Below are 26,297 nucleotides of genomic sequence, written 5' to 3' on the forward strand. Positions count from 1 at the left end.
ACCCTTGAAAAAAAAGCAAGTTTGTCACAAAAGAAAGGGAAAATGAGCAATTTCCCACCATAAAGGTCAAAACGAACAATTGCCCAATCGCTCACAAATCCTAAGTCTAGTTGATGAAAGTTCTTAATTCTAAGCTATGGTACATTTATTTTGTTTTCTTTCTCATTTATTCCCTTCCAAAACTCATGAATGAACTGAAATTTTTACTCTGTTTTTATTTTATGAGAATATTAAAGATTTTTTTTTCTAATTTAAGAGTTACACAGAGTTAGTCCGATTAGTATTAAGTGAGTATTAGGACCCAAGAGTAGCTAAAAAAACAGGACCAAATTTTTTTTTTCTTATTTGCCTTATCGATGGGGCAAGTTGATTAAACATTCCCAACATTAAAATTGATATTACAGTTAAAGGAAATTTATGGCTATAGGGTCCCACTGTTTTGACTGTTGGAAAAAAAACATTTCCTTATACCTCACTATCACCTCTATATTGAAGCTGATTAATATTCCAAAAAGTGAAAATGGGGCGACTGGCCCCTAAATACATGAATACATTTATATTCAACTATAGAAAGCAAAGTATAATACTTGAAAAGGAAACATCCTATTGGATGGTCAAATAAAAATGTTTGTTAAAGGATATTCCTCATAAATCACCCAAATTAAACTAGTTGGTGTATTTTGAAATAAAGGTTCTATAATATATGTATTTTGTGTAAACCATTACAATATGTATGTAGAAATAAGTTTAAAGGAAATAAAAAACGTCACTTAAATAGGATTTCGTTCTTTAACAAAATAAAGTTATGAAAGTTTTTGAAAATAAACGTATTGTAAAAAAATAAAAATAAACGTATTATAAAGTATTAATAGGGGAATCAATTAAGAGTTAAGACATTTAATCTACACTATTTTATGTTTATTCAAAATCGGAGGAAGGAAATCCTTACATTTCTAGTTCAAGTAACACCCTAAGGACTAAAATATTCTTTTAATATCTTGTTTTTATCATATTTTTGCTACACCTTCAATAGAATATTATATTCTTCGATTTTTCAATTTTTGTGGGATGTTGCTTCATTTGTTTCTGCGTTATTAACAAATTCTATAATTAATTGTACAGGTTTCAATGAATGTTTTTTTTGTGGTTTTTATCATTTAAGTAACCCAACGTTGAATATAAAATCGGAAATGAAATGGAAGTTGTATTATTCTGTATATAACACTTATAACTTAATTTTAATTGATTTTTTGACTTGAATATTATTGAAGAATGACTATTTTCATCACTAGTCTAATAAATTATCGATTCTTAGCTTTTAAATTCATGTCAAGTATCATTTCTTTCAATTTTGAGCTTGTGTTGTGTCTAAGTCCTTAAAATACACACTATAGTTTAATTCGTGACTAAACTCCTCACCGGAAACTTATTAATCAATGTAAATCATTAAAATTATATGCTCAATGGGTGAGCAAATAAAAAAAATCATTCTTTTGATTCCCCGTGGTTCCCGTTTATTTATAAAAACTTCCCATCAAAAAAAAATTGTGCAAAATGAATTCTTTATTTTCTTTCTAACTAATTGGGTACGTTGTATATTTTTTTTTCTCAAAATACACGAAACAAAAATTGGTAATTTTGTCATTCATGAAAGAATCTACAATTTCTTTACTAATACAAAGTATTAATGACCTAAAATAACTATCAAAGAAATAATAGTGGTTAAAAAAACCCCACATACAGGAAAGTAACGTCTTACAATTTATAACGAATAAAAAACTGTTGAAATATGACGAATGCAATAATTTTTGTAGTTACGAGCAGAACAGTTTTTTTTATATTGAGCAATGTTTTTATGATTATTTTTTAATTCTTGAGGAGTGAACATTTAATTATTCAGTTCATGAATAGCGGATAAATATATTATAATTTGTTTGTCAAGTCCATGTTGGACTAAGAGTAGAATTGAAGATTGACGACGGAATAATTCCATTGTACGTAGTGGGATTGGACTTTATTTCCTTCCTCTCAAAGGTGCTTATAGCTAATCTAATCAAGCATGAGCACGACTAAGCTGCTTTTCTCCTAAATATTTTTAAAATTGTCAAAATTGCCATCCAGAATATTCCCTATGATATCTATAGTGTCTCACTTCAGATTTGAGATGATTAAAAAGCATTTTGTAGACTATTTCAAAGTTTAATGTCTTAATGTCGGTAACTGCCCCTTTCGAACGTCCATTGTGTGCATCGTATTTAACACTGATTTCGTCTATTTTAAATATTGATATTCTTTGAAATTTTCTTCCGATCTTTTGTAATAAATTGAGATTTAAAAAAAAAAAAAAAAATGATATAAATATTCTTTAATCAATATATTTTTTTGTCTAAAATTAATTTATATATAAAAAAAGAAGAAGTTAAACGTCAACTGTACCGAGTTGGGGCCCAAAAATTCCAGTAGTATTACTAAATTACGTATAATGAAATTTTTATCGACTCAAGAAAATCTATTTTTGATATGTTTAAATACTTTATTTTTCTACATTTTTTATTCAATATCCTCAGTCGCGACACGCCAACAAACCGCATGTTTTGGGTCCCTCTCTGTAGAAATTCTGATCATTAACCTCACCGTTTATTAAATACATTATAATTTCATTCGGTAAATAATTAGGGAATATTTTCTATTTACTCCTTCATAGAAAAATTGAGATTATTTTTCGTAAATTTTATTTTACCAAAAAATTGAATGTAACTTACAATTATAAAGTAAGTTTTTGTTACTTTGTCTTTCATTGAGTGCTAAATTTTTAGAATACTACATGATAAATAATTACCATATAGACTATAAAAAGAATGTATTTGAAAAAGAATGAAAAAAAAAGGTGATTTCAGCACAAAAGTGATGCAAATAAAATAACCTAAAAAAAAAAAAATTTTATAATTAACTTTCCTATTAATTATTTAATGTTTACTCTATTTAAAGAAGTTATTTATACAAATATTGTTACGTTGACATAAATCTAGAAAAAAAAAAAAACACCCCAAAAACATGGACATAAGCTAACTAAAAAAATATGTGGCCCATCCACACAAAAGCAAGCTAGAAAGATGTTATTTTTTTTTCAAAATGGAGTGTGGATTATATTTCTCTTCTTCTACATATATTCGTCTATTTCTATTAACAAATTATTTTCATTCACCGTATTGTTGTGTCGTAAATTGCACTGAAATTACCCAAAACTGATTACTTCAATAAAATAATGATAATTTGATAGATTTTATTTGAAAAGGGGCATATCGGTGCCCATATAGGTCTCTTAAATCAAATCAAATAGTTAAAGTACAGACAAAATTATTGGGTATTTTAAATCATCCCCCAAATTTGAATATATCGCCTATAATTGACTATAATAAGTCCTTTAGAAACTTTTTCCTGTTTGGCAACCTCAAAAGAAGGATGCTGAGAAAAAAATAAGATGTTATGAATATTTAATTGTATATTTTGAGACTAAAGAGCTCAATCGAACTTTAAAAATGGCATTGTAAAACTGAACGATCGACTTCAAAGCTAACTATATTTAAGAAATAAATCGAATTTACCTAATAAATGTGTTTTACTATATTAGCCCAAGAAATTTTTAGCCCACATGCTAAGTTTGTTTTTGAAGTTGCAAATATAGAGAGGAAAGAATGAGGAAGTCATTAATCTTTAAAATAATGAAAGGTGGGGAAGTGAAAGTTAATTCCTTGATGTTGCATTCTATGTGAATAACACTACATAGTTAACAAAATGTCCTCTTTTTTTGTCTTTAGATTGAAATGGTATATTCTTGAGTCCTTTTAGCCCAAAAAACATCAAAATGACCTAAATATGTAGTCTGAAATTGTTGCTTTTATGACTTACAATGAGTTTTTATGAGAAACATTTTTCTACAACGTTTAAAAAATTTATTAATATTCTTCGCCTTATAATATCTAAACAAAAGTACAAACATAAAAAATATTTTGTAAAAACATGTTACCAGATTCAAAAGTATTTTGAAAAATAGAAAGTGCAGTCAAGTTCAACCATGCATATCTGTCTTAAAACTTGTACAATTTGGGACTTGATGATGTTATTAAACCTTATTTCTTAACTTTTAATTAGTTCTAGTAGTCACGATCCGAAGGACTGACAGTCTTACGGACCGATACTAAGACTTGAGGGAGCCGAAAAAAATGGAGCGTTTCTTTGAATCTTTAATAAATTATTCATTTATGATCACAATACCACAAAAACATAAATTTTGGGGTAATCGAAGTAAAATCAGTCAATAACACGCCATCTCAATGTCCTGACTAATGTTATTTTTAATTTTTTTATATTAGAGAACGTTTTCGTATAACGTTATCATTGCTGATGTTTACCGTTTTGAGGGCCTAAATAAGGAAACTTTATAAAAGCAAAAGTCTATTTTTTTCCTCACAATTAAGGAAAATGATTAATCATGTCTGAGTATTTAGATGTCAAAATGGGACCATAAATAAAAAAAATATAAGCCTTTTCTGCCTATCATAAAATGTATTTATAACGTTTAGCTTTATTATAAAGTTATCGACTACTAAAAATAGGTTATTTCACAATTATTCACTCTTATTATTTACAGTGTGTAGCCAATACATTAATTATTATATTTACAGGGTCATTATCTTACTTTTCTTGTTCCCTATTCCTCTGGAACAAAATTAGCTGTAAAAATCCAGTCCTTTCTCAGAGATTTTCATAACTTATTGTATGATTTAGTTCAAACATCACTTGGTTTTTTTAGTGTCAAGTTATATTCTGTACAAGTGTTAGTTTTTGATATTTATTAAAACGCACTAACAGATGGGTACTATCAAATCCGCTGAATAAATCAAAATCCTGATTTGTTCTATTTGTTCAAATCACGTACTTCAAATTGGACTCATTCCAGAAAATCAGCATTTTTAAGAAATTTTCAAAATTGGAACAAATTAATTATTTAATGAAATAAATATCCACAGTTATTCAATCAAACATGCTTTCAATTAAATTTCGCATCTTTTGCCATAATGTAATTGTTCCTTTTAAAGCTTCTTAATAACAAACTTTTAGAATAAAATAAAATAATATTATGCTATAAAAAATACTAGGTGTCAGGAAAATAAGGCAAGCCAAAGTGACCAATTGGAAAAAAATGGCAATTCATTTTTAAACTGATTAAATAAGTACCTATCACCAGTATAATATAAATTAAGGTAAAAAAAAAAAAAAATAAACAAGAGCCTATAAGTCACTTGCTGTGGTTCTCATAATTTGTCTTGATATCCATTCAAAATATAAATTCACAATCATATGTAGATATACAACTTTGAAAGTTCAAGTCCTTTGAGTAACTATGTATTGCAGCCTGTTTCGTTCTCTTTGGACAAGAAAAAAAGTCTATGAAGAGACAACGACCATTGTTCTATTGCAATTTCAATTGTTCCAACTGTACTGAGCATTACAGTTTTCCTCACGCTCTCCAACGAACCAAACTTTGACTGCCTCAACGAATCCTCTCAGTAGTTTATCGCACCACAGTCAACCGCCTCTTCTTCTGACACATCCTGTATCATAATGAAGTGGAAATCACTCCTCTTGCCAAACATTACGGTAATGCTTGTTCGTCAATCCATGAGTCTTGTCAAATATGTATGAATAATCCATCATGTGTAATGATATAATTATTGATAACTGAAAATTCAGTGATTTTCTTCCATTCGAATTTCTGTTGTATTTGCTTATTTTATCTGTATATATATTTTATAAAGGTAACTTTTATATCAGTTAAAAGAATTTGGCCATTTTTCTAGTTTGTGACTTTTTTTTTCTCGCCATTTTTCCTCTTTCATTTTTTCCTAAAATCTGGAGGAAGTCCTCTATCTAATATGATTGTCAAAACTATCATATTCAATGTCAATTATCATCATAATACAAAATAAATGTTTTCTGATTTATCAAACTTGTTTTACAAGCTTTTAGAAAAAAGAAGTTAAGCTGCTCCACCTGAAGATATGATTTGGCTCCTTTTCTAACCTTTACGAACCCTTAAAATATTCATGGCTGGGGCCATGGATCCTCTAGATCCCCTGGTACTGCTCTGATTCCAAGAAAAGAACGATTGGTTTTGTGTTTAAAACGATTCCATGAGAAATGATTCGAGTTCAAATCCGGTACTGATTTACTGAGCACAGCATTTATCAATATGATATTTTATATAATCATATCTTTTGCAGAAATAACTATATTTTTAGGCATAAATAGATTACTTACAATCAACGGAAGAATGATATTAGTTGATTTTACAGCTACTAGTATACATATACGAGTGTAGTTTGAAAAGGTTGACAGACTCAATGTAAAGGTGGAAACACTTTTAAACAAAAGCTAGTCATATCTATACAACATCTGTAGACAGTTAATTACCATATTTTCAACGAGTTTGGATGTGAAATTGTTATGTAATAGTCGTTTCAGTGAGTTGATATTATTTTTTTTTAGGAAAATGGACACAATCGAGTATCTAACTGTCATTAAATATTTGTTTTTGAAAGTGTAACATTTAAATAGATTCAAACAAAAGCAGACATACAAAGGCTTATAGTGTTGAAACTTATCACCTCTAAGTCAATCCAACTCGGATTAATTGAGTCAAAAGCAAAAAGTGACCACTTATATTACTTAAAAATAAGGCCGAATACTATTTGGACGGTTTAAAGAGATGGGAACATCGCTGGGAGAAGTGTGTAGAGTTACAAGGACATTATGTTAAAAAATAAAGATTACATTCAGAACTTTTTGTGTTGGAAGCTTTTCTAACAACCTTTGTAACACAAACATTTCTTTAAAGGTATTTAGGTCCAGTCTAATTTTATTATCTTCCTTAAATAATAGTATCTTAATGGATTTTTTTTGATAGAATCTAAACTCATAAATTTACATTAGGGATATTATTAATGCTAAATACATATTTAATTTAGTATGATTACCTGGAACACCGCTGTGATTAGATTCCTCGGATCCCGGGTATATAATTAGAACCTTCTCTATTTTGTATTGTTTTTTAATCACTAGTTAAATATATATATATATAATTAAGTTGTTAAAATTTGAAGAAAAAAAATCTTGAGATGAAAGACTTTTTTGTTGACGGGCTAAAAACCGACTAAATATTGTTTTTGTATATATTTTTGTAAACTTTGTTGATGGTTTTTGGGAAGAAGAAGGGTATAGAAAAATCAAGAAAAAGAAAAAGCGTCTTCCTCTCTCTTTTCTTCTCTTATTACATGAACACATTGAGGTACCTTCTTTGCTACTCTTACTCCCCCCCCCCTATGTCACCTCTTTTCTCCTCTGCTTGAAGAAGGTGAAATCATTTTTGTCTTCATATGTGCAAAAATCCCCAAAAATAAGGAAAGAAAACCATTATTTCCCCTCTCTCCCTAAATAATGTAATTATTGTAACTGTACTTTGAATAAAAATAAATAAAATAAAATGAACATAAACAAAAAAGAAAGCATCATAAATGTATCAAAGCATTGACACAACAGTCCTCACTCAACCTCACATTCCTTTCTAAATAACATTTAGTTCCTTAGCTAGAAATGCTTTTTTTTTTGTAAGAACGCGAGGAGAAGGCAAGAGAAAAAACATATGGTACACCTGCTGAATTTAGACCTTTGTTGATATCAGGTACCTGTTTTATTAATTTGGAGGGATATAAGGAATTACTGCTATAAAGAGGATAACTATTTAGGTTCAAAATAGCATTAGTACGGAAAAAAGGTAATAATTCTATTTAAATTCATATATATTTATTGAATTATTCATTTTTAAATCAATTTACACCAAAGATAGACGATAATTTTGTTTTCTATAGGGAGATGTTACAAAACCATGACGGATTAAATTTTGAAGAAGAAAGAGGAAAGGCATTAACCTTTTTTTCTTTTCTAATTAGTTAATTCTTTACACTAATCCCTCTTTTCTTATTTTGCAGGATTCTCAATGGGAGTTGAATTTGATACGGACCTAGAAAATTAGTTGATAATGAATAATGAAATAAAAATAATTCAATTTGATGTTGATAGAATTAGCCTAAATTATGTTTTTATGGCAAGACTGATATGCCGTAGACAATAATCTTAGGAAGGGAGGAATCAATTGTGGATCAAAGTGGATGAGGCCCAAAGAGAACTTCAACCTTTACATATGAGTCCTCCAGTATGTCGTAGTTTTACCCTCAATACAAGATAATTATTTAGATAGATAATTTGTGATAGAGCAAATGGGGTGCAATTCATAGGTAAAGAAAAATTCAAAATTATATTCCGACACCTTCATATATTTTAAGTCCAAAATGCGCTCAAGCATGAACCTAGTGGGTTTTATAGGATTAATGATAACTTTTTTTTTAAATAAACAAAAGTAACCAGACGGCTTATTACTATTCTACATGTAGGGGCCCTCAATCACGAAGGTAAATGCATTCTTATTGATTCTCACTTTCTTTTGATTTTGAGGAATTATACATGGAATACTAATATCTTACAAGGCGTTGCATAAAAATTAGGACACTCCCATTAACTCTTATAACTTGAGGTTGTGTTATTTTTCCGCATGACGGGTAACACACGGTATAAATGTGCAGAGGAAGATACGTTTAGATCAACAAGATCTCTGTTCTTATCCGGGCAGTAATAAATCCCAAAGAAATTTTGAACTATCTCTAGGTGTCAAGAAAAAACAGTTTTGCCTTGTCAAGTATCGGCTTGCAAGCTATATGAATAAATTAAAAGCTTTTAGAAATAAAACTGACAGTTAGAGACAATAAATTCCTGCATTTATTTTTAATTTCAATCCAGCATCAGGTTGGGCATGGGATTGCACATGTGGTTTACTACCTCAATCCTGCATGCTTATGTGTTGGAAATCGTCATCACAGCATGCCAGAATTCGTTCCGGTACACTCTTTCAATTTGCCGTCAGTTGTATGTATCATGGCTAACTCTCGTTTTTTTTATGCTTGTAAACAAAAAGAAGAAAAGTGTCTAGTTCTTTGTAATCATTTATCAGTTGTTCGATTACAGAGTCGTCAGATACGATGGAACAAGGGCGTGTGTTCACTTTTCATTCTTTTTATCTTGTCATCATTATAAACGAAGCCATTTGATCTACTGTTGTTCACTTTCAATTGTTGAGTACCAACCAGTTTGCCGGCCAGAGAAGGTGGCACAGAGTAGTGTGTTGGGCCTACGGCTCGGTCTTGGATGATCTCGGTGGGAGATAAGGATAAGTGGACCCTAGAGCCATGAAAGAGGCCATCAAAGCCAATCTGCGTAAATGAATGGCACAGCATGCAAGAGACATGGGCGTCTCGAAGTTTTCAATTTTTCGGACCGTCAAGAGAGAGGGAGAAAAGTCACAGGGATTGAAGGAGAGGCCTATACTTACGATTCACATGAAAATGGAGCATTTCTATAGATGGACTTCTGAACAGTTTGAAGCCCCATTACAGCACAGTTTCAAATCACTTTACTTTACTTTCTTTTTGGATGTGGAATCAAGGGCCTGCACCATCTGTCACCTGAAAATTGCCGTCCTAACAGCCTCTGTCAATTATCACTAGGACAGCATGAACGAAGAGACTATCTGCAGGCCTTACACAGCGCTAGAAGGTCATAATCCTCGTCAAAAATGATCAAAATAAAAAGTAATTGAGCTCTAGGGCTTTTGAAAAAAATAGGTAAAAATAAAGCAGTTTCCCTACCTATTTGCTATTGAAATATTTGTCATTTTAATTATACTTCAAAAGTGTTCTAATTTCCATGCAACACCCAGTATTTAGTTACTACGTTATTATAAGATATTTCTTTTTTGATATATGAATGAATGCAATTCATCATAGGATTATTCATTTCTTTTTTTCATTTTCAGCGTCTGTTTTTTTTCCTCATAAACGATAAAAAATATATAAATTCAGGGAAACTCTAATTCTTAGTGTTGTAGAAAACATGACCTAAAACGAGTGTGATACGTCTTTTGTGGCAATCTGAAGAGTATCTTTTGTTTTCCAAAACCTTCATTATTATCATTTAATTTTTGTCAAGATAATAATTAAGTAGTCCTAGTTGCCACCATGACACACAGTACGAAAAGAAGATTGAGGTAGCAGCGCTCTTCCGTGCGGAATTGCCCAGAAGACTATCGGGAGCAGTTTGAGCCATCGATGAAGAAGATTTTTAATGTGTCCATGCATGGAAGATATTGCATGCATGGCTATGTCAATTTTTTTCTTAGCAATCGACAGCTAAATTATGTGTTATTCAACATTGTTTATAGAAAAATTGTAAAAAATGACTAGTCACCCCTCAAAATTTGCATAATAAATATGAGTAAATACTAACAGTTTTCCTGGTATAAAGCAATACTCTCTTCTGTAACATTCATTTAACTGTCAGGGTTACCATGCCGTTTTCTGTTTCTTTCTTACATAAAACAAACCATCCGTCATATTTATTATTCCTCCTAACGACCTATTACTACTATCTTCCGAATTTCTTCTTAATAATTTGTAGTATAAAACAAAACAAAGCGAAAAACAAACACTTTAGACAAAGATCAACAGATTATTCTCTAAATAAAGATGCCCTCCAATCCGTCTCACCCATTCTTAATAATGGAGATATAATGACTAACTATTTATTTTTTGCTAGAATTAATGTTCTTGCTCTGTTGAGCTACTTTTGAAGCAATCTAATGCACTCTTTTTTCTCCTTTCATTAGGCCTTTCAAGCAGTCAAGAAAATAAATGATTACATTTTTGTAGATAAAGATGGATATTTAGGGCATTTTTTATTTATTGTACATATTTTAGAGAAAATTATCAATAATTGATTAATTATAATTGTATATTTCTAAAACATTTTATACACAAAAAAATTAATGTTGATAAATGGATTGATTAAAATATACATATATCTGATGATAGATTGATCAAATCACTCCTATATATAGATAAAGTATATATTTTCCTCTTACGTCTTAGTTTTTTTGTGCATATTTGGTAACGAAAAATTGAAGTTCTATTATTGCAACCTCTTGAATAATAAAGAAAAGTTTATTGTAGAACTTGTTGTTGTTATGATTGTTAAGGGTATTTGGATCCTTTTATGACTAAAAATATCAAACAAAATGCTGTTACGAGTGATTCAATTACACTTACAGAAACAAACTCACAGTTTTTTCAAGAACATGGGAACTTAACTCTACTTTGACGATTCTCCCAAGAGGTATTTATTCAATTAACAACTATGAAGAGTTGAGATCCGTGTCCCACTAAACAGAATAGAAACTACTCCATTTGTTTTTGAGCTCATCTGGTTTAGATTAGAATCCCACATTTGCTTTGTCCTTTCTTTATTGTTTGCAAGGTTGCCATCATTTATTAAACATTTGCCATTTTCTAAAATCTAGTTTGTTCACAAAAAAAGAAAGAGAATCTATGAAGTTTGGGCAAAAATTGTAAATCGTAGACGAGATACAAATCTAAGATCGTTCTATTTTGAGTTTCAGAGAGCTTCTACATCATTACTGTAATCTTTGGTATTCTTCAAGACTTGCTAGTCCGAGGAACTCGTAAAAAAGGGAATTTGACTTGGCTGGTACATTGATCAAATAATAACATAGAAAGGTGTAGAAAGGCCAGCTCCGTAAAGGGGTCAGATGAGTGTCCCTTTGAATAATTCACTATTAATAAGGCCGATATGTATTAGTATTGAAAATATTATTAGTTTTGTGATTAGGCCCTGTCGTCATTGCGGGCCAAGGCCTATGGATCATTGTTATTTAAAAAAAAGTAAAAACGTTACGGAAGAGGTACTACAAAAGTTACTAAAATAATAATAATTGGTTGATTGCGGCCTAATGCTCTTTGACACCGTTGTTTGATCTTTTAACGTTGGACCTTCGTATTTTTAGAAATTAGAATTCACCAAGCATCTGATAGTTCAATCGCTAATAAGAAGCATGAGCTGTGTATAGACTGTCTTGTGGCAGATTAGTTTTACACTCGTCATGTGCTGCTGTACGAGAGGAGCAGCAGGTCAGTACATATTAATGCACATTTAGAATCACATAATTCCTTTATTACACCCGATTTGACAAAAAATGATTACATTCTCAGATGTTTTTATATCTTGGAGCAATGCAAAATGACTTAACCCGTCATTCTCATGTGCATAACATCAAAAAATGTCGTATTGAACCATATTAAAGGAGCAGAACAATGTGTTTTTGATCTGCATGTCCGTTTCTACAAATTATTTGTAAATAACTCTCTAAATGTCTATTAATAGCTGTAAGCAAAAACTTTTAATTTTGCACATCTATATTTACATTAGGAAAAAAACATTCTAAATTTGTCTATACTCGTATAAATAAATGGAAGGTACTTTAAAAGGTTAGTAAGAATTGTTCTTTATCCAGTACATAATTGAGAGAAAAATAAAAATACCATTTTTAATTTTACATACGAAAAGGCATGGAGAGTGCAAACCTGGAAGGTATTTTTAGAGATAAGATGCCACATCTTATGAAAAAAGTTATAAATGGGTCTTGAAAGTTAAATTATACTATCATATACGTACATAAAGGTGTCAAATTAAAAGCTTTTTATGTATGTCTAAATACAAAAAATAAAAATATATAATTGAAATTATTTAAAATGAAACTAATTTTAAGACAATTCCTGAATGATTATAGGGGTTCTAGCAAGTTTTCTCAAAGGAATATTGCCTCAAAAAATCAATTTATCATTGTGTACAAAGAACGGGCACATTTGGCAAGATAAATGTTGTATTGAAACATAGAAAATGTGTGTGACCACGTCGTTACCTTTATTGTATTACTCAACGTTTCACCTGAAAAGAAATAGAAAAAAACTGGTAGCTAATAGCCAATTATTCCCAACTACGAAGATTTTATTATTTTTTAAATCAATTACAGTAATATTTGGAATTGGGAGGCACTTGGCTAGTAGTTGTTTTGAAATTTTTTTTTTTGGTTTTTGTTTGGTTGAGAGTAATTTGTGAGAAGTAGGTATTTTTTTGTACTTTTGCAACATGGTTTCTTACCTCTAAAGTGACTACTATGACAAATGTCAAGTATTGTATGACTAAACAGGTTATTTCTAACGTTCTGTGCAAACATTCAACTGGTTATTTGAACAATGTTAACTTAATTTTCCTTTTTGTGTTGACATAGAATATCTACAATTATTATCAACAAACAAATTGAATACCGATTTACCACTATAATTTATGCCTGTGAGTTCATAATTGAAGGTTGGAGACAATAATACTAAGCCTTGTTAAACTGTTGCGAATATAACCGTGAATGAAAGCTTGGAAATAATTCATTGACTTATTTAATAATTTATCATTTTCCCCCTCACGTAATATTAACTTGTAGAGTAATAGTCATTGCTAAATGATGACGAAATACTTATTATAGTTTGTTCATGCACAAAGTATGGCTGAGCCAGAATGAAAAAAAACAATCACTAAACCTTCCTGCATATTTGAAAAAAAATAAAAATTAATTAACAATTCACGTTTTGCAGCCCAACTCTGTACCTATTAGACACCAGCTTTCATTTATTCATTGCGACTGACAAACAATTTTGTAACACATGTTACTTGTAATTTTAAGGTTTTACTGTTTCTCCTTATACTACATGAATATTTATTTATAGAATAACTTTTTTTATAAAAAAAAATCCCTTTTACAATATTTATTTGAATAAATCTGTAAGTAGCAGTCGCAATACAGGGATATAAAATGTTTTTTCGTCAATGAACCAAAACTTTGCATCAATGTATATAAGAATCATAAATATCATAGCCTACTTATTTTTATTTTTTTCGTTACATTTTGTATTCAGTTGTACATAATCCACTCATCATCATATGAGATAAATATTATTAAAAAAAAAAATCCATCTACCATATTATTTGCTATTTTCTAAGTGCTATAATAAATGAACGTTTATTTGAGTGTGTAGATATTTGCTGTGTCATAAATACATAAATATATTTTTTATTAAGTTTGTATTACTCTATTTGAATGAATATTTTTAATAAAAAACCTTTCTAGGAAATGGCGAAGGAGGTCTAATAATGACCCTTTTGCATACTTTATAAATTTCATTTATTTTCTTCCAAAATATGAAATTACTCTATATAAAAAAACATATTTTTATATTATATTTCAAGGAATTATCTATAAATGTAATTTGTATTTTTATTTCCTCTCAACTAAGGAAGGTGTATTCAAACTAGGGACTACGTACCATATGCGATCAGAATAATGAGTTTTTGTGTTTTTTTTGTTATATGTAAATAGCAAGAACAGGGTATTTCAAAGTATTTGAGTTAAGTACAAGTACTTAATCGAAATTTTAAATATATGTGTTTTTGTTTTTAAAATGTGTAGCATTGGGAAGCTGATATACTGAATTTTTCAAAAGTGTGCAGGACTTTATAATCGGTTACCAAGGAACCTCATACTAACGTATAAAAATCAGTACACATACTTTGAAAAGCTAGGTAATTATGAGAGGAAATAACTAAAAACAAATAATACTTTTTTATGTAGTAAGGACATATGTAAGCAGAAATTACTCAAATGTCGATCCTTAATTCTACTCAGAGCTAAACAAGGAATTACAATTACAAATCTTCAGTATTTTCATGAGCAAACGCTCTTGATATTTCGATGTTGTTTTATCAATAATTAAAAAAATAATTATAACAGCTCTGGAATATAAAAGAAGTAACATTTTTCAGGTTGCTTAAAACAAAAGGTAAGTGTAGCACTTTCTAGGTAATGTATGTTACAACTCAAAGGATTAGTAATTGTATCACCTCAACTGTAGGACTGTTATTATTTGAAAGTAGAGAATTTTTTAGAGTTGCTTAACAACAGCTATTTTTAGTTACACCAATGAACTTTCAGAATAACATAGGGGGGTTACCCCCATCGATATGTTAATATGTTGCTCAACTGCACCCCGCACAAAGAAGTCCAGAACTCATTGTCGTATTAAAATTCCAATGTCTTATAATGCCCAGTTTACTAGTAGATGATTTGAGTCCCTGTAAATTTCTAAGAACAAAAATCAAAACAATAAAATTTATGTTTTTGAAATCAAGAATTTGAAGCATTGAAAAGGAATTCTAAATTATTTTTTTTACCCAAAGAAATTGAATAAATAAAAAGTTGTTATAGCACTCGTTTGATGACACATTAATGTTGAAACACTAAAAGATCAATAAATAAAGAAATTGGAGTTGGTCTTTAAATTTATAATTGTGTGCATTAATTAAAATAACAATTGTCAAATTGTTTAAATCGAGAATTGAAAGACTCAAAGCAAGTATGAAACATTTGACGTTCATTGCATTTCTGCAAAGTTTGTCCTTGTCTTTGTCGCCGCCTAATAACTCAGAGTTGGGACCTCCCCCTAGTACATAATAAATGTGTAATTTCAATAGATCAAAATGATGTGATAATAGCAATTAATAGTAGCGAAATGCAATGAATGGTGTTCTATGCTATATAAAATATCAGCGTTTGGCATGTCAAAAAAAAAAAAAAAAAAAAAAGAATTCAAGCAAATACGCAGTTTTATCTTTAAAAATATAATTTTTCAAAAATCCACAACTGTTCACAAAAAATAAATAAAAATTTTTCGGAAGATTTTCCCAAATCAATAGCGGCTATTAAAAAATAAAACAAAATTTCGAAAAATATTTAGAAATTCCTAATTGTTTAAAAAAAAAAATCTTAGAACTAGAAAATTAATGAATAGTTGAATACTAGTAATAAATAATACTAAAAGCTTGTATAGAACGTAAAAATATTTACAATGAAATTGTGATAAAAAAAACAACTTTAAAACTTTTTATTTAATAATTTAAAAGTCATTTTATATAAATTATGCATACATACTTAGACGCTTTTTTTTTTTTTGCAAACAGTTGTTTTGAAAGTGAATTAATTTATTTGTTTAAATGCTTTCTTAATGTTACTCACTCTCATTAATTACTTCTTAGAAACATTTCAAAAACTTTTTTGACTTAATTTTTTCTCTCACTTATAGCTCTTTACTCCAAAGTAGTGTTAATGATTTAAAAAAAATTACAAACATGAATTAATTTATATCTCTCCAAAAATATTTACTCATCAATTTATATCTATTTTTTTTTTGATGACACACGCATTTGAGAAATGAAAAAAAATTATTTTTATTGTGAGCCATAAAATTTTTATCATTACTCCTTATTGCAATTTTTTTTTCAAGTAGAAATCCACTACTGCTTACAAAAAATAAAATAAAATATCAAATATTGACTTTTTTGAAAAACAATTCAAATATTTAATTATTTAGCAAAACCCTTTTTTTTAGGGGGGTACAACCCCTCCAAGCCACTCCTCTATGAACACCCCAAGTCCCATACTAGGGAATGATATCTACGACCCAATAAATAAATATTAGTGTTAATATAATTTTTTCCTTTATTTTAGTCTAAAGTGATTTTTTTATAAAATTTGTACTGATATATCGAAATAGACCGTAGTCTCAGACGGTAGAACGAAATTGAATCTTTTTCAAATCATAGACCAATCTTCTCGATCTCACTCTAAATACTAAATTTATCCCTTAACTAGTTATACGACATTAACCTTCACGAGACGCAATTGCATTTATACTCAAAATTCTGAAACAAAGATCAGTTCATCAACCATTATTTAAAATTGGTCTAGGTCGAATTTATACCTTGTATACACCTTTTTTTTGGAAATATACGTTTCCGAGGATTTTGATAGTTTTCATATCTTAAAACATGGCATTTCATTAGACTAGCTACAAACACAGGAAGGAAATAAAGACAAATCCAACTACGTATCTTTTAAAGACATAGACTGGTATTTACTTCGACGTCAATCCATAATTCTATAATGAGTAAAACAAAGACTTACTCTTATAACTGTCCAACAAACCTACTCTTTATCTTTTATGAGTACTTCATATATACATGTTATCTTCTAAAAAGTAATGATAAAGCGTTGGAAAACATAAGTACTTCTCAGAAAGAAACAAAAACTCACCGCTAAAAAAATGCTTAGTATTTACAACAACACAACTCCATAAAGTATTGAGTTGTAAATATTACATAAATTGCGGTGAGCATACCAATCACGCCTCAGAAATCGTCTTAAAAATATGGTAACTTTGATAGCCAAATTATCTATTGACAGAGATTATTATAAAATTAAAGAACTCCTTAATCGCTGATATGTTATAATTCAAATAAAAAAGAGTTGAAGTAATAATTAATAAGTAGAGTTTTATAAAATATGACCTTATCCTAGTGCAATACTTATTTGAGTCAATTTTTTTCAATATTCCCATCCTTGACAATGCATATATTTTGATCTTCTATCCTCGATAAATAAAGAACAATGATCTTAGCATTGGAAAATAAAAACACTGCTCAGATTGCCAACTAAAAAAAAACTCGTAGCTAAAAATTAGGTTCAAATCCCATTAAAGACATTTCTACCCTTCCTAATTATTATTATGATTTTTTGAATATACTCATAGTTTTTTTATATCATATTACGTATATTATATACATGTATAAGAAGCTCATAAAACTAGTATTAGTAAAGAACTAATGATAGCTATAAAATTCATTGGAGCTCATTTTGATAAAATGAATGTATTCCTCTTCCAACTAATTAACTTGATCAGTATAACGCACAATTTAAAGAAAATGTGAAATAGACAGCTATGTACTTAAAGAACAACCAGAAAGGGGGGGAAAATTATACAGAAAAAAACCTTTATGTAGAGCAGAAAAGCCCTGTAGCCATAGTAACTGCATAGATAGGTAGAACGAAAATAGGGCAGGATGTATAAATTTAATCAGAATTGTAGAATTTACATCTCTTAAAATGAAAAAAGTCATAAGAAAGAACACGGACTCAAAACGATAAGTTGAAAACTCTCTTAGATATTATATGTTTATTATTAATAAAGCCCATCAACATAACAGTAAGCCAGAATGATTTCTATCACAATTAAGGATATATTTTTATTCTTTGATGAATAGCGGGTGTTTGGAAAGTCTTGAAATTTTTTTTTTTAGAAGTAAAGTCAGTTGTTTAGATCAGATTAAATACTCTTAAGAGGAAAAGCCAAAAGAAAGAACCTTGTCGTTAGTCTGAACCAGTCCCACAAACATACTCTGAGACAGCAAGAATACGGTCTGGAAGGTTAGGAAACAGCTTGAGGCTGGAGCTAAGATTGATGACAGACTTCAAAGTGGTCAAACGAACTCCAGAAGCTCCCCGAGAGGTCATTTATATCAAATTGCTAAAATGGCTTAGAAACCCCCTTTTTCATGTCCATAGTGTCAAAAGTAATAAAAATTGTTTTTGCTAAGTCCATAAGGCTTCAGAAAAAACTTTTTTCTTAGTACTCAAAAAACCACTCAACTCAGAGTGCTGTAAATGCATCCTCAATGATGTTAAACAGTAGGGATACAGCGTCATGTTCTATTGTGATGAAAATACCTTCATTATTGATCCTCTTGTTAAGAGGAAAAGGATAAATACATATAAAACCCTTGATTAATCGCAGAAAAACTGGACCACAAAAGGGAAATCCGTTTCTTTACCTTCCAAACCGTCTGGTTGCTCACTGAGAGCATGCTCATAATGAAAATGTTGTAATGACTGGCGACTTTCTCTCATTTTGGCTTCCATTTTCCACTTAAGAGTATTTAATCTGATATAAACAGCTGATTTACTTTAATTCTAAAACTGTTACTCCAAAAAATTTCTATCATATCTTACGAAAAAATGCCTACAAAACCTTTTAAATTTAAATTTTGATAACATTGAAGACTTTTTGAACCCCCATTTATCATCCCAGATTTAAAAAAAAAAAAAAGTTTATTTAGATTAATCTTATGGAAGTGCTGCACAATGCATTGAAAAGGTAACATAAAAATAAATTTGTGAATCGAACCTGTATATCGTGTATCTGTACAGAGGTTAAAAAAGTTGAAAATTGTGATAAATAATTGTGACAATTAAAAATTGAGATGTTGATAGATTTTATTTGATACCTAGGCCATTTAAATCAAATGAAGATTTTCAACTATAATTAACATTTTTGGGTATCTCAGTATCGAAATTTAAATACAATGCATATATTTGGTCGAAATAAGTCTATGAATTAAAAGGTTGTATATATTTGTTGTAAAATAGTTTATTTCTACTTTTCATGATTTTGTATATAGTTTGTATTGTGTCAATTTTTATCAAATAACAAATTAAAGGTAAGGGGAAATTTCCGATTTACTTTTTGTAACATATATATAGATAAAATCGAATATTTATTTTTTTAAGGTACAAAAAATATCAATAAAAGTATTAAAAATAATTAATTCATTAACACAACACAAGAATAAAATATTGTAACAACTGAGTAAAACTTTTGAATTTGTGTTGGGTATGTCTCTTCAAAAAAAAAAAAAAATGTCATACTGCCGGACGATCTTCCACTACATAAAATAGTATCACAGGGAATACCTACGATACCTAATCAATCCGAAGACATAGTCCCAAGAGCTACATGCTTCTAGGGCAATTGGGCGAAAACATTTTGGAAAACAAACAATTTGCCAAAGGATAATTTTCCGAACGGAACTTTTACCGAAGTAAAATTTGCAAGACGGTCAATTTGCCGAAAAGTAATATTTATTACATTGATATATGTAATGAATCTTTTAATTCAATTTAAAATGATAATAGGATAAATATGTATTGTTCAAATGCTATATATATGTCGTTTAGGTATATTAATCAGTGCTATTTTGAATAATAATATTCTTTATTTAATATACTCTTTAATTATCATAATGTCAACAGAAAAAAGTAGTTTGTAGTTCGAATTGTTACTGTTGTAGTACTTTAAGTAAATTATATAATAAAAAAGCACGACATCAACTCGAACTTTTACAAATTCCAATAAATTTATTTTCCTTCTTCAAGTCCACGAAATATGTACCTTCATCTAATAAATAGATTTGGTTCACTTTTTGAAATGTTTGAGCAATTTTCAACTTCCTTTGAACTGTCAAAAATTTAAAGTTTATATCTAAATTTAAAAAGTAAAAGCAAAAATCTTTGAAATATATATTTTGGATATTTTACTATAGTTTTTTCGTCGAACAAAGAAGATCTAGCTCGTGTATGATACTGACTCATATTTTTTTAATAAGATTTTCAATGGTCATAGTAATCTCCTTTGAGCTTATTTTAACAAAATATGAGATTATATAAAGTTTGAGCCATATTTATCTATTTTTTGGGATAGCGCACATCGGTACTAAAGCTTCAAAATTTCAGAGTTTCCTGAATTCTTACCTGAAAATAGTTCAGAAAAGAAAAATAGATTAGTATATAAATTAAAATACATAATTAATTTGATAAAAAAACAATCCCTCTTATATTTGAGTTTTCCACTAAAATAATTAATTCTTAAAAAATAACACATTTATTTTATCTTAACAGGAAATATGATCTCATAGCCTATCAGTTAATTTTGTTTTAAATAAAATGACATGAAATATTTTTTTTTTCTTTTGAAAGAAATTTCGAAATTAAAACTTAATTAGGTCGGCTGATTACATTCTGTGTAGAAGTAATAAGTAAGCAATTTAAGTATTTTTCTCCCATCATGTAATAACGTTGCATTGTCAGGGATGGGAATTTTATAGAGTGCGAGTAGAAGGAGAAAGATAAACTTATGGTCCCCCTGAAATAAGATACTTGAGGATATCCGCTCTACAATATATGATTTTATTATCTATTAATACTATAGAAAGAAGAACCTTCAACATTTAAAATAGTATTACTACATCGGAAATATTGAAAAAAATGATATTTAAGCATATTTTTTTTTTAAATAAGAAAATCTAGCAAAGTGAGAGACCAATACCGTTTACAGCAATAACTCACTGAAAAAAGCAGCTGTGGAGGTCTTCTGGGCAAACATTCAAGAAAACATTGTGCGTACTAGCTGCCAATTAGTGATGAATCGTATCTGCCAAGTTGTTCAAAGTAAGAACCAGAAATTTGAGTGAGTTATTTGTCAATGGCTCGACAATATTTGCCCTGTTAAAAAATATTGAAACATTTTCTAATACAAACCCTCATCTCTAAGTAATTTAATTTCTTGATGGAGCTTCTAATTCTAGAACCACCACGTCTATGTAAGTATTTATGGGCTTATAAATATTTACGATTAAAGTTAATTATTTAAGAAAAAGTTTAATTATAGCCAATAAATTCAACCAACAAAAATTATAACATGTAAACAGTTATAATTGTAATTTATTATTCCTCAACAAATAAACAAAAAATAACTTGTAAATTATTTACAAAATTAAGAGTCTATGTATTAATTTATGACTTTTTTAATTTACATAATTATATGATTAAGTAGATATATTAAACTTTTTGGTATTCTTTTGTAGGGCTTTCTTTATCTTGATTATATAATCAATTTATTGGTTTGGAGTTTGCTGTTTGAATGCAGCATTTATGTAGGTATACTCACGTTATTTCCTTAAATTAAATATATGAAAGCTGTGCGATAAATTAATATTTTTAAAAGAACAAACATATTTTATTATGAATAAGGACTTGTTTAACTTTGACTTAAATAAGTTGACATCAGAGGACTCCGGACTAAACATGTATTGAAGACTTGCGACTTGACTTGATTTCACAATCAAAGACTCGAGAATTGGCTTGGACTAGATTGCTAAGACTCGCGACTCGAACTCAAAAGTCATTTTCATTTATTTTTTTCATTGGATATAAGGTACGTCTTATATTTTTGAAGATTAAACTTGATGAAAATATTTAAGAACTTGGACTAGTAAGAAAATACATATGACTAGACTTGGACTTGCACTACAAGGACTTTTCCCCACCTCTGGGTAATACACTGTAATATACGGGCAAGTTTCTACTTTTGTGGAATAACTAGTATGTTATGTCAGTCATTATTTATTCAGTCAAGCTTTTTCTTACGACTAGTTCTACTAGTCCTTGGGACCGGTCCTTAGAACTGTCAGTACTAGAAATGATCAAGAAAAAGAAATAAAGTTGAGTGACATCATCAAGGACCGAACTTTATCAGTTTTATGACTGATATGCAGGACTGAGTTAGAACAGACTAGAACTGAACTAAACGGGACAGCAGTCTCCAATCCGAAAAAAAGAACCGGCACAACACTAAGAATAACGATGTATTTATGCTGGACTAGCAACAACTCTTTGAGAGCGGTGAGTTCAACCAATTTTGCGATACAAGTATGACACGTTTTCTGAATTTACACATCCTATTTTTTTCATGTTAATTAATTTCCTTCTATACTGTAAATATTAGCTCACATTCTTAAATCTTTTTTATTTTATAAAAATACTAGTATAGTATATTTTATTGCCGGAGTAATTAAGTGTTGACAAACAGATAAACCTTACACTAATAATATACAAGATAAATCCTGAAGAAATCATCAATGTGGTTCTCCATTTTTCATGAGCACTCTCACACGTAGCTAATTAATATTTAGATGGTTTCTCCTCAAGAATGAAGGAAAATAATATTGCTTGATGACTTTTTTTTAATATGATGTGATAAGCTAGGGAGTACTTTATAGATATCCTTCCCTGTACTTTATCTATACACGCTTGTTGCTAAACCTAATCTTAAGTTGCATTCATTTATTTTTATTTTATAAATGTCCTTCTGCCTCTTTTCCTTTTTTAATGAGCTCGTGGTTAAAAATGAGTCTTAGTCCGAGACACAAATAAACAACACAATAACACAGACAAACTTTGCAATATTGATACAGATAATTATTTGGGGTCACTTTAAGAGTAAAATAAAGTTAATCACTTAGATTTTTAGTAATATACTAGTGTTTAAAGTCAAAGAGTAGCTGGGGGTTAGGTCACACGAGTCAAATAAAGAAATGCACGTTTTTTTCCACAAATCTAAAACTTCTAAGATTTATCCCTTTGTGTAACATTGAAAAAAATCAAGAGGTGTCCAAAAACTATAAATAAGTATATTATCTCAAAAAAAAAAAAAAAAATTAGTTAAAAATGTATAGGAGTTTCAGATGCTAAAATGGCAAAAGAGGACCTTTGATGTGTTGAATCATCCATAAGTATCTAAAATGGTTTTCATACCAACAGAACGAAACTTTGCTCTTTTTTCTCTTTCAGATGAAAAGAGAGGACCTCATCAACCAACAGAAAAAATGTCTCCTTGGAACTCTTAACTGTTCCATAGTGATTTAATAATCGATCCTATATGCTTAGGTCAGGGGTTTGAAGTAAAGGATAAAAGCTCCCCTAAGCTTTTGTCTAATAAGGGCTTTGTATGAGAACGGATGATTACAATTCATATATTTTGCAGTCCGTTTTCCTTCCTATCACTGAATTTACGGAAAGTAAAGATGATTAAAACGTATGGTTAACCCTGTATAAGTACAAAGTAATATTATTTTATATTTATAAGTTGTTGGAGTAAAAATTGTCTAATGGAATGTCAGAATTTCTTAGTTTCTTACTATCCAAAAATTCAAAGAAATATTTATACTTAAAAAAAATTGTTTTTCTCTATATATAGTAGGGTGACGATAAAATCACTTTTTTGGAAAAGTAAATGGCTTAGGTTAAAAAATGGTTCCTAATTTTACTAAAAACATGCAAGAAAAGTTTGAAGAATATGAAAATTTATAATTACGTTTAATTTATCTTAAATTCAACGAAAAGAATTAATTTTTAATTAATATTACCTTAGGATCCTTTTAATTCAATTTTAACACATAAATATAACAATAAAAATTTATGTCATCCTTGTCGAAAATGGTATCTTCAAAAAATATATCATTTGGATACATTTTTTTTCTTTTTTCTTGATGATGTAACCAATAAATTTTGACTTCTACCTCCGTATTGCAAGAAGACAAATACTTCTTCTTAGCCGAGTGAGAAAAATGACAAAAAGTGTACATGGTTGGAGTTGATACACGCCTTGCAGTCAAAGAACAGCCTTTAAAAAGAAGGCAAGAGAGGAAACAAGGCGGAATTTAATCCTGCAATCTTATTCGTTAATCTCTGAAGCTTACACTTTTTGGTGAACAAACTAATGAAATTATAGATGACAAAAGTGAAGATTATATACCAATGTATATTCCAAAAGATAGCAGAAAAAAAAATTACTTCTGATATTCACCTGCCCTTGATCGAATCGCCTAAAAATCAGTTTTCATATTATTAGAAGCAGCTAAAAATCTGGGTCATAATATGAAAGAACTTTCATTAGAAGATGGAAAAAAAAAAAAAACAATTCAAAACAGGGTAAAGTACATACTCAATAAAATGTATTATATTAAAGTAAATTTTACTCTAGAAGTTCCTCTTGTCACACACTGGGACGGAAAAAGATTCCTAATCTTAATACAACCGAAAGAAACTTTCTACATTATTATCGATGGACAAACTTTCCTCTGGACAGGAGAAGAACAAGCCGCCAATGATGTATTCAAGGTAATTAAAGAATGGGATATTGGACACAAAATCAAAGCAATATGTTTTGACACTACAAGTTTAAATATCGGTAAGAATAATGGAAATTGCAGTATATTTGAAAAATTACTTGGCAAAAAACTTGTACAATTTTCTTGTAGACTCCATATAATGCAATTATTCATTGGCATTATTTTCCATGAGTGTATGGGTGCCAAATCGTCACCAAATTTTCTTTTTTTTAAAAAGATTCAATGAAAATTGGTCATCAATCAACAAAACTAACTTTAAAACTGGAATTGCAGATGAAAAGGTGGCCAGTCTTTGGTAAGACATACGGGATTGTACTTTTGAATTTGCAAAATACCATTTACTTTTCCAAAAACAAACCAATTTTATTGTCACCCTAATATTGAGGACTTTTAAGACTAGACAAGTTGAGATCCGTTTTATATGTTATTTAAGAGCTTTTATGAAATACATAGTAATTCTACGTGTCGTATTCCTTCATATATGTATATGACATAAAAGCTAATATTAAGAAAATAGAAACAGCAATTATTCTTAAAATTATAGGTTTATTGGAATTCTGCTATATATCTCATATAATGTTTCTATACATTTATTTTACAACACTTTCAGAAGAAGAATTATATTTTATTTTTATAAAAATGGTATTTCATTCTCAATTATAAATATTTATATACTTGTGTATATTATTTACCCATGAAAAAATGAATACCTATGTCACAAGCAATGAACATCATGTATTATTCCAATTTTTTTAATATAAAAACAAAATTTTGTTAATATAGATATGATTTAAGCGGGATAACACTCAATTTCCTTAAATCTCAGGGTAAAAAACCCGTTTCAATTTAACTAAGTTAGCCTACGAGTTACTTTATTAGTTACATACATTCACTAGCTGCCCCCCCCCCGGTTTTGACAAAACTCACTTTATACAAGTGCATTTTAAACAGCAGCATCAACCATGTTTTATGTGCTCAACTTAAAAACTATTTCCTTGTAAACATAAAATAGATAGTCTTTCTTACAAACTTAATATCAATACTTTTTCTTATAGAAGAAAATGTAAAAAAAATTCACACTAATGGTAAAACTAATTTTGAACTACTAGATTGAACCCGGCATTAGAGCAGCAATGAATAGTTTTACTAAACAGTGTATAACACCACTTAAACAGAAACATCTTGTGACTATGAGTTAAACAGTAATGTGGGGTGAGCAAACCAGTTGTTGAATTTCATTAAAAGGACCTTCTCAAATCTCCGGTCTGAAAGTCAATTAATTTTAGGAGTTAGCACTAAACCACCTAGAATGAATAGCCACTCTACAGGAGCATTTGATAGGATTGGAGCAAAAATAAACTGTAACACACCATCAACTTGTACGTAACTTCAATATGTCAACTGCTTTGGAAATAGTAGCGGTTTAGATTACTCGCTACTTCAAAAAAGAAGTGAAATTAGAGTAACACGTTACTAAGTAATGCATTAGTGCCGTCAATGCTGGTCACTAATGTTGTTTCAGTCCTTAT

General features: G+C 29.4%; 1 protein-coding gene and 1 long non-coding RNA gene across 3 annotated transcripts in view; one reads left to right on the top strand and one right to left on the bottom strand.

The window, feature by feature from the left end:
• The window catches only part of LOC121119438 (uncharacterized), a 221,082-nt gene that overhangs the window by 98,748 nt on the left and 96,037 nt on the right, over window positions 1–26,297 (bottom strand). The window contains exon 1 of one of the 2 annotated variants that reach the window (XM_071889112.1): window positions 7,038–7,266. The exons of the other annotated variant lie outside the window; for it this stretch is intronic. The gene's annotated coding sequence lies outside the window, so the exon portion shown is untranslated. Of the gene's footprint in view, window positions 1–7,037; window positions 7,267–26,297 lie in introns of those variants that run through there. 2 annotated transcript variants of the gene reach the window in all.
• LOC139905773 (uncharacterized) overlaps window positions 21,025–26,297 on the top strand; it is a 37,984-nt gene continuing 32,711 nt past the window's right edge. The window contains exons 1-2 of the long non-coding RNA XR_011780813.1: window positions 21,025–21,399; window positions 21,664–21,732. This is a non-coding gene — a long non-coding RNA (uncharacterized lncRNA). The remainder of the gene's footprint in view (window positions 21,400–21,663; window positions 21,733–26,297) is intronic.

The sequence above is a fragment of the Lepeophtheirus salmonis genome, chromosome 6 (genome assembly GCF_016086655.4).
Source record: "Lepeophtheirus salmonis chromosome 6, UVic_Lsal_1.4, whole genome shotgun sequence".
NCBI lineage: Eukaryota > Metazoa > Arthropoda > Copepoda > Siphonostomatoida > Caligidae > Lepeophtheirus > Lepeophtheirus salmonis.